Below are 11,185 nucleotides of genomic sequence, written 5' to 3'. Positions count from 1 at the left end.
TAGAAGAAGAAAATTAAAAAATTCTTATCTAAACACCAACACCATCCCTCAACAACAATTCGAAATTCCACTTTATCCCTTCAACGCCAAACTGGTACCAAATTCAGTACCTATAATATGTATAAGTTAAAAAATTACTCCCTTTTATCCAAAATATAATCCCAACCGCAATTTAGTATTTTTCGTATACATAAGTACGTACATAACATCGAATTTCACAATTTCAATTCTACTAATTTACACAATAACAGTTTGAACCAAATTCTGTGCCATTTTGTAATTTTGTAAGTATATCCACAACCACATCCATATCTCAACCCTACACATCAAGAGGGTCTATAATACCAAATTTCCGAATTCCATCTCTATTCATAATACCATTAATACTTTTCGTATGAAAGTACGAATTTCAATAACTATCTCCAACAGTAATTCCAAATTTCAGGATACTACCCTATCCGTCCACCTAAAACTAAATTGTACGAAATTAAGTACCATTTAGTAATTTTCGTAACCATAAGTACGAACTTCCAAAACTATCTCAGTCCTACACTCCAACAGTAATCTAAAATTCAGGATTCCAGCTCTCTCCGTTCACCCAAATATAAATTGTACCAATTTAGTACCACTTAGTACATTCCGTGCCTATAAAAACGAATTTCCAAAACTTCCTTAACCCTACACTCCAACAATAACCTTAACTCGAAACTCCAGGATTCCTGCTCTATTCGTTCACCAAAATATAGATTGTACTAAATTAAATGCCATTTAGTACATTCCATACCCATAAGTACGAATTTCCAAAACTACCTCAATCCTACACTCCATAAGTAATCTTAATTATAAATTTCAGGATTCCAGCTCTATCTGTTTACCCAAATCCAAAATGTACAAAACTTAGTACCATTTAGTACTTTCCGTACCCATAAGTACGAACATCCGAAACTACCTCAATCCTACACTCCATAAGTAATCATAATTCCATTTTTCAGGATTCCAGCTCTATCGGTCCACGTAAATTTCAATTGTACCAAATTTAGTACTTTCCGTACACATAAGTACGAATTTCCAAGACTAACTCAATCCTACAGTCCAACAGTAATCTTAATTCCAAATTTCAGGATTCCAGCTCTATTCGTTCACCCAAATCTAAAGTATACCAAAGTTAGTACCATTTAGTACTTTCCGTACCCATAAGTACGAATTTCCAAAACTACCTCAATCTTACACCCCATAATTAACTTTAATTATAAATTTCAGGATTCTAGCTCTATCCGTGCACCCAAATCCAAATTGAGTACCATTTAGTACTTTCGTACAAATTTCCACAACTTGTTCAATCCTACAGCCCAATAGAAATCTTAATTCAATATTTCAAGATTCCAGCTCTGGATTCCGATGGATTCCGTTTACCTAAATTTAAATTGTACCAAATTTCGTACCATTGTACCAAATTTAGAATTTTCCGTACCCATAGGTACGAATTTCCGAGACTAACTCAATCCTACAGTCAAACAGTAATGTTGATTCCAAATTACAGGATTCCACCTATATCTATTCACCCAAATCCAAATTGTACCAAATTCACGACCATTTAGTACTTTTCGTACGAATAAGTACAAATTTTCAAAACTACCTCAATCCTATAATCTAACAGTAATAATAATTCAAAATTTCAGGATTCCACCACTATCCATTCACCCAAATCCAAATTGTACCAAATTTAGTACTTTTCGTACACATAAGTACGAATTTCCAAAAATAACCCTCATATCTCAATCCTACTCTTCAATAGTTGTCTTAATTTTAAAATTCAAGTTTCCAGCTTTATCCGTTCACTCAAATCCAAATTTACTAAATTTAGTACACTTTAGTACTTTTTGTACACATGAGAACGAATTTCCTTTCATAAACACCACCTCCCATCCTTTATTTCCATACCAAATTTCAAGATTCTAGCTATAGCCGTTCAAAATATACAACTGGTACTAAATTTTATAACTTTTAGAACTTTTCGTACACTTCTAGGTCGAAATTCAAAAACCCTTTGGTACATCTTTCTAACTCTCCACCAGTGCCCCTCATCCCAAATTTCAGAATTCTAGCTTTTCCCGTTTGCCTAATACAAAGGGTACTATATTTAGTACCATTTAGTACTTTTCGTACCCTTCCAGTTCGAATTTCCAAAAATTTCCTACATACCAACACCAAACTACACTCAAAATTTCAAGCTTCTAGCTTCATCCGTTTCGTCTGGGCATTGATTATAAGGCGGTCAGCCACACAAATGAGACAATTTTTAGTACATTTTAGTGCTTCTCGCATCCTTCTAGGACGAATTTCCAAAAACCCAGCCTTATCGAGCACCTTCGCCCCAAGATTAACCCTCACACAAAATTTCAAGATTCTAGCTTCAGCCGTTTCGTCTGAGCGTTGATTATTAATCAGTCAGCCATACAAAAAGCACCATTGTTAGTACATTTTAGTACTTTTCGCACCCTTCTAGGACAAATTTCCAAAAACCCAGCCTTATCGGGCACCTTCGCCACAAGTCTAACCCTCACCCAAATTTTCAAGATTCTAGCTTCAGCCGTTTCGTCTGAGCGTTGATTATTAATCAGTTAGCCACACATATGTTACCATTTTTAGTACATTTTAGTGCTTTCCGCACCCTTGTAGGACAAATTTCCAAAAACCCAGCCTAATCGAGCACCTTCGCCCCAAGACTAACACTCACACAAAATTTCAGGTTTCTAGCTTCAACCGTTTCGTCTGGGCGTTGATTATTAGGCGGTCAGCCACACAAATTTGACAATTTTTAGTACATTTTAGTGCTTTTCGCACCCTTGTAGGACGAATTTCCAAAAACCCAGCCTTATCGAGCACCTTCGCCCCAAGACTAATCCTCACCCAAAATTTGGGAATTCTAGCTTCAGCCGTTTCGTCTGGGCTTTGATTCCTAGTCGGCCCCCCACACAAATTTGACCATTTTTAGTACATTTTAGTGCTTTTCGCACCCTGGTAGGACGAATTTCCAAAAACCCAGCCTTATCGAGCACCTTCGCCCCAAGACTAATCCTCACCTAAAATTTGGGAATTCTAGCTTCAGCCGTTTCGTCTGGGCGTTGATTCTTATTCGGCCCCCCACACAAATGGTACCATTTTTAGTACATTTTAGTACTTTTCGTACCCTTAAAGGACGAATTTCCAAAAACCCAGCCTTATCGAGCACCTTTTATATATGTATATAGATTATCATAGTATTATCTCCTGTGTTTCATAAGCAATGTTACTTTTGTTGTACATTTATTGTGAGATGATTGCTTTGTTATTAAGATTGTTATTGTCAACTCTTAACTTATTATTGTTTCTTTCCCTCTCACCATTAGTGTCTCACTTTGGTGAATACAAATCCGTGCATAAGTTTCCATAACAATTTCAAATCTTTTTTTACTTATTGTTGTTTTTTTTTTTACTTGAGGTCCTTGTGTTTATGGTTTTATTTAAATATAAATAGTGGTTGGTTACATAAAAAGTAGTCCACTCATATTGTTGGGGACTTATTGTGCTTTTACCGTTGTTTTAGTATTGTAATTGTTGTCGTTGTAAATTGCAACCGTAAATTGTAAAATAATTGTTTTGTTAACAATAACTATGAGATTTTTGCTGCGGCGGTTTTGTGCTCCATGTTGTGCCTTCGTGGCTTCCTCTTTTTTATGTAATTTGGGTGTAAACATAAAAAGAGCTGACTCCACTTTTTATGTTTACACCCAATTTTTGTGGAGATTTCAATAGTTTTTTTGTGCCCCGATTCTTGTGCCGTTTTTCGCCATTGTTTGGAATGTTATTGACAGATAAGTTGGAGGTTTGTTCATCCATTTTTTTTTTTCAATTTTTAAATGAAAGTTTGGAAATCATTAATATTCGTTAAAAACCAAATAAATGCAGTAAACAACAGCAATGATCATACACTACTTTGTAAAAAGAAAAACAAAAATTGTCAATGGTGTCCAAGCATTTTTATGGTGGAGAACTGGTAATAAATTATGTTTTTCTTTATTTGTTGGTGACACATAGTGAGTGCCACCAACCAACCCCTCACTTTGTACGGGGGTGTACACGATGCGGTGGAAATAAATGACCACAATGGGGAGAATAGGACAGAGGAATGAATACTAACAATTTGTGTCCCATGGGAGTATGTTGTACAAGGATAATAAGAATAAAGAAGACTCAATGTCGAGTTTGAATAATTTGTAACTCGTCGAAGTTATTTTAAACTAGTTAAAACTAAAAGTTGTTAGAATTTCAAATGAAGCAAATTATATGCAGGTAGTAGTTAATAAGCATGAAAAAATATAATTTTGTAGGCCAAGTCCGGACGGATGTCATACATTGTGCTAAAAACAGTCTTGCTGTTGTTGTTGTGATGAAAAAATTGGTAATAATATATATAAAAAATAAAACAATATCTCTGTACATTATAAAGTACGACCACGGAAACGCGACAAAATCGATTAGTTGTCAATGAGAGCCGAACCTAAAATTTTCTGAGCGACATTTTTGCAGAACATTTCGAAGCTGAAAAACGTCATCTTCTGGAACTTTTATAGCGGCTCTTAAAATAAAGGACGAAAAGGACATTTAAGGAAGCGAGTTAGAAGGTCGAAGTGCTCTACGAAAATAATCCTTATTCGATTTTACTGAAGACATGTCATCTCAAAAATGAGCTAAAACAACAGTGAACAAAGATATAACGCTAATTCCTGGTGGCTTACAGGGTCTCTAACAAAAATTTCATCACGCCATAACGCGGAAGTTCGACTCACGTCGAATCTGTCCTTCGGGGTTCTTAATATACTCACCAACGCTTTTCTTCCCCAAGAGAAATTTTCTGTGCCCCAGACTTTCACCTCCAGTTTGTTGCACAGTGTTATTATCATTTATATACCCTTCACCATAGTATGGAGGGTATAATTCAATTTGTCATTCCGTTTATAACACATCGAAATATTCATCGGAGACCCTATAAAAGATATATATTCTTGATCAGGGTAAAATTATAAGTCGATATAACCATGTCCGTTTGTACGTCCGCCCGTCTGTTGAAATCAAGATACAGCTCGCAATTTTTAATTTGGTATAGAAGTTTCTATTACCCCTAGGCTGTTTGGTATTGCAAATGGGCTATATCGGTCCACGTTTTGATATAGCCCCCATAGAACGGTACCACCAGATTTTCGGTATTTTGAAGGTTTTAGCTTCATTATCACAACGAAATAGCTAAATTTTTGTACTTAGTCTTCGTTTGGGGTGTAAAACTTTTCCACAGAAATTTGTCTGCATAGGTCCACGCCTTCATGTAGCTCCCATAGAACGGTACCTCCCGATTTTCGGTATTTTAAAGGTTGTGGCCACAATATTCCATCGAAATGGATGAAATTTGGTATTCAGTCTTCGTTGGGGATATTCAACTTTCACCTCAAAATTTGCCTATATAAGTCCACGCCTTCATATAGCCCCCATAGAAAGTTAGCTCCGGATTTTAGGTGTTTTGAGGGTTGTGGCCACAATAACCCACCGAAATGGCTGAAATTTGGTACTTTGTCTTCATTGTGGGTACAAAATGTTCCCCCAGAAATTTCTCAGTACAGGTCCACGCCTTCATATAGCCACCATAGAGAGTTAGCTCCGGATTTTCGGTGTTTTGAGGGTTGTGGCCACAATAACCCACCGAAATGGCTGAAATTTGGTACTTTGTCTTCATTGTGGGTACAAAACGTTCCCCCAGAAATTTGTTGGTACAGGTCCACGCCTTAGTAAGCCCCACAGAACGGTACCTCCCGATTTTCGGTATTTTAAAAGTTTTGGCCACAACATTCCATCGAAATGGCTGAAATTAGGTATAAAGTCTTCGTTTGGGGTATTCAACTTTCCCGCAAAAATTTCTCGGTACAGGTCCACGCCTTAATATAGCCCCCATAGAACAGTACCTCCCGATTTTCGATATTTTGAAGGTTGTGGCCGCAATAACCCTCCGAAATGGCTGAAATTTGGTATTTAGTCTTCGTTGGGGGTATTCAACTATGTATCCCCTTTAAATTTGTCGTTATGGGTCCACGCCTTCATATAGCCCCATAGAACGGTACCTCCAAGGTATATCTCCAGTTCCAGAAAAATGGCTGCTTCAATGGGATGTAGCCACAGATCCACTGGAGTTAGATGAGTAGGTTTGGTGGGGCAGTTGAAAAGGTGCTTTGTGTCGTGCGGGCCCATGGCGCATACTGGGCAAATGTCTTGCACGGCGCGATCGATTACCGCCCAATAAGAATTTAGGCGGCTGCAATATCCCGAGCGTAGTTGAGCCAAAACTACTCTGGTTTGTCGGGGCAGCTGACGCTCGCCAGCTACGATAGATGGGGGATGTACTCCGAGAACTTTATTCACACAATATTTGCTTATGGCCTTAGCAACTGCGTCCGTGTGAATACTATCGGATCAGTCAACGTAACGTCGCCAAACGTGACTGAGGTCCTATCTGTCCTTTTTCCAGGGTTCGAGAGTGACTTAACCGTTGCCCACAATTCACCTATACCGGCTCCAATGTTGCAACTTTTTAGATGATTTAACCACTTGTTCCGCTTATGCTCGCCGACCAGCCTGTTAACCTTTAGTGTCAGTTCCCTGACTCTAGGGTCATTGGGGTTGGCTCGACGAAGCTCATCAGGCTCATTTGCTAATCCCGTCGCCTCTGAAGGTTTTAGCCACATTATCTTACCGAAATATCAGAAATTTGGTATTTAGTCTTCTTTCCGCCAGAAATTTGTCGGCATAGCTTGACGTTGTGATGTAGCCCCCATAGCATGGTACCTCCCGAATTTCGATATTTTTAAGGATAGCCACATTGTTTTAAACGAATTTGCTGAAATTTGGTATTTAGTCTTCTTCATAAACGAAAGAAAAGTAATTGTTCCATTTTACTTCAATATACATACCTCGTGGTGGAAGGTATAACAAGTTCGGTCGGGCCGAACTTAACGTAGTCCTTACTTGTTATGGTTAAGAAATGGTAATAAATTATGTTTTTGGTATTTTTTTTTTTTTTTTTTTTTGACGCATAGTGAGATCCACCAACCACTCGCTGTGTGTGTATGTGAGGGTGTACACGAAATGGTGATAACAAATGACCACAATGGGGAGTATAAGAAGAAGGAATAAAAAAACAACAAATATTTGCGTCCCATGGGAGGATGTTGTACAAGGATAACAAGAATAATATAAGCTAATTGACAGCTTGAGTAATTTAGTCACTATAAAATGGAAAATTTTTGAGAAAAAAAAAATCATTATTAAAACCTTAAGGTTTTTGTCTGCAGATATACTTGAAATATAGTCATTAAAAAGGTTTCATGCAAAAAATATTCATTAAAAATTGTTGTTGGCGTTTATTGTTGGACTACAGAATTGTACATCAAGGGAGACTTCTCTCATATCAATGAGTGCACCCCGATTCATATCAGCTCAATGATATGGGACCTACTGTTTATCACCGAGTCCGAACGGCGTGTCTTAAGACACCATTTGCAGAGAATTTTTACATGGCTGAAATACTCAGGAAATGTCGCCAATATGACTGAGGGGTATTTTGCCACCGTTGAAAATTGTTGGATGTTACTTGACCGGGGAATCGAACCCACGACCTTCAGCGTGCAAGGCGGGTGTGCATACCATTGCACCACGGTGGCACATCATTATGTGTTTATTTCAGCTCAAGTCCATTTTTTTGTTATTCAAGATGAAAGAACATTCGAACCTCGAAACTCAAACTTCCCTTAGTTAACCAATTTTTTCTTATTTAACCAAAAATTTTAAAAATAAGTTAAGTAAATAATTGCTTAATAATCTTAATTCAATTAATGGCAAACATTCTAATCATGCTACCCTTGTTCGTGAAGGTGAAGTATCACCCTTGTTTTAAATAAATTAACTAAATACCTAAAAAACGAAGGATATAAATGAAGAAAGTCTATGATATACACACCAATAAGAAGACTTTCAAAAAGAGAAATTCTTATAAGATTTCTTTGAAGCGCTAAATGAGAAATCGACAACGTCAACGTCGATGACGATGACAAGCTTGCTTGCAATACAAAAAAACTGGAACCAAGGAATTAATTGAATTTCAATTTAATTACATAAATGTAATTGAAACTTGTTCATGTTTCGTTGTGTGCTCACAATATTTGGACAGAAATTTAATACTTTTTTTAAATAAGTAACTACAGCAAGCGGAAATGACTAGGAAAAAAATATTTGAACATAAACATTCAACAACAGCAAATGTTGGAATTAATCACATCGAGGGAAGCAACGAAAAACAAGTATTTCACAAAAGCAAAAACTGGCAAATAGCTTTAGCTGACTGCAATGCCAGCCAGTCTGTCAGCTTAGCAGTCATTTATCCCTACATTCACTTATTCCGTTTGCAATTCCCCAATCTGTTGCTACCAGCCAGCAAACAAACAAACACAATTATAATGCCAAAGTCAAGTATGAAGAAACACTTATTTGGATTCTTATGAAATAGGATAGACAGCGAGAGGGAGGAAACATTATGTCTTCGGTTTTTTGTAAGGTTTTGTTTGGGTAGGGAATATCAAACAAACAAAAAAATGACGACTGTATAGATTGAATAGAGCAAAAATAAAAATAAGGTTAGGGCACCAGAAATCATTATTTTCTTTCAAAATTGAATGTTGATATATTTTGTACCCCGAAGGAAATCAAAAGCTGCTTAAATAAGTAAAATAGTTCCAGTCGGCTTTGTCGACTGAGATATACCCTCAGCCAATGTGAATTGAAACTTTCATCTACGGACAAATTGAATGTAATTGTGGCACTTTTTGGACATCTGAACTTGCCTACAAAAATGTGAATCTGGATTATTGTTCAAAAGTCCGCAACACTTTTGTACTTGAAAAAATGGACCGACATAACCTATTATGGAAGTGGATCTTATTTTGCTAGTCATATCTTTTCTATAGATATCACGCCAACTAGTCATTTCAGGGAGTCATCGTATAACTTTTGGACCAGTAGCATGGACTTGTCCACGGAAAACATAATATCGCGGTAAACAGGACCACAAGGACTAACATCGGTATATTTTTCCAAAAGATCTTAAACTGCACTTAAACAAAAATGTTGAACTTTGAACTTTTGAAAGAGTGTATTGCGCATCTTTGAACTGAAACTATGTTTGGACAGAATACGACGAAGGTCAAACTTTGGACCAAATGGGAACAGTTACCGTATCAGTTCGAGAGTTATCATGTTCTCCAGCCACTACATATGGTACCATGGGGATTTTAACACCTTTCGGGCTGTTTTCTCAGGATGTATGGACTGGCCCCTGAAAAAACTTTAACCATCGGAATTGGGGCAGAAAATGCAAATTGCTTCAACAAAAATCAATGTGATTCGAGAACTGGTCTTAAAGTGAACTTATTCGAAATTTTGTGGGGGACGTACCCGAGGGAGTGGTTAAATATAGTCAATATTCGAACTTGATCTATATCTGGCAGACATTTTAGAATGTGCATAGTATAGACAAAATCGGTCCAAAAAATCCTAAACTGCACTTAAACAAAAATGTTGAACTTTGGGCAGGGATGTACCCTAAGGAGTGCACGGAGGAGTGATCTATGTCGAAAATGTTTGAACTTTTGTACGGGAGGTACCTGAAGGAGTGGACCGGTATTGTCCATCTTCAAACTGAAACTACAGGGAACAGTTATCGTTATCGTGTTCTCCAGCCGCTACATATGGGGCCATGGGGATTTTTAACACCTTTGGGGCTGTTTTCTCAGGAAGTATGGACTGGCACCTGAAAAAAACTTTTACCGTCGTAATTGCTTCAGAGAATGTAAGTTACTTCCACAAAAATCAAAGTGATTCGAGAGCAGGTCTTAAAGTGAACTTATCCGAAATTCTGTGTGGGAGGTACCCGAAGGAGGGGATAAATATAGTCCATATTCGAACTTGATCAATATCTGGTAGACATATTAGGATGTGTAAAGTATAGACAAAATCGGTCACTCCCTTCAAAAGTTATCCTGAATGAGTGGGCCAATATGGCTTATCTTCGAACTTAATGTAAGTTTGCACAAAATATTACCGAAACGGTAGATCCGTTCGAGAGTTATCGTGCACTCCAACCACTACACACGGTGTCATGTTTGAACATATTTATGGGGGAGGTACCTGAAGGAGTGAACGTATATGACATATATTCGAACTTAAACTAAGTTTGGACAAAATAATACGAAGGCCAAATTTTGGAGCGAATCGGCAGATCCGTTCGGGAGTTACTTTGGGCTCCGACCACTACACACGGTGTCATAGGGTTTTTTTTTGCAACTTTCAGGCTGTTTTCTCAGGAAGAACGGACTTGCCCCTGATAAAACTTGTAACGTCGTATGGAGGGCAGTGAATACAAGTTGCTACAACAAAACTCGTGCCAACGACTTATATTCGCTGTCCCCTATACGACGGTATAAGTTTCACCAGGGGCAAGTCCATACTTCCTGAGAAAATAGTCTAAAAGTTGCAAAAAAAACCCTATGACACCGTGTGTAGTGGTCGGAGCCCAAAGTAACTCCCGAACGGATCTGCCGATTCGCTCCAAAATTTGGCCTTCGTAATATTTTGTCCAAACTTAGTTTAAGTTCGAATATATGTCATATACGTTCACTCCGTCAGGTACCTCCCCCATAAATATGTTCAAACATGTTCGGAAAAATTGCGCGCACGATAAATCTTGATGGGAGTGACCGACTTGGTCCATAATTTACACATCCTAATATATCTACCAGATATAGATCATGTTCAAATATGGACTTTATTTGTCCACTCCTTCGGATACCTCTCACACAAAATTTCCCTGCCTCAATTGCGACGGTAAAAGTTTTTTCAGGGGCAAGTCCATACTTCTTGAGAAAACAGCCCAAAAGGTGTGAAAACCCCCTATGGCACCATATGTAGTGGCTCGAGAGCACGATAACACTCGAACTAATAAACCGATTTCGTCTAAAATTTGACCTTCGTCATATTTTGTCCAAACTTAGTTTCAGTTCGAAGATGGGCAATACCGGTCCACAACTGCCGGTATGCACGATAACTCTTG

The sequence above is a fragment of the Musca autumnalis genome, unplaced genomic scaffold, assembly GCF_047663935.1.
Source record: "Musca autumnalis isolate F117 unplaced genomic scaffold, ASM4766393v1 scaffold_4, whole genome shotgun sequence".
In the NCBI taxonomy this organism is placed as follows: Eukaryota; Metazoa; Arthropoda; class Insecta; order Diptera; family Muscidae; genus Musca; species Musca autumnalis.
This window is presented reverse-complemented; position numbering follows the sequence as displayed.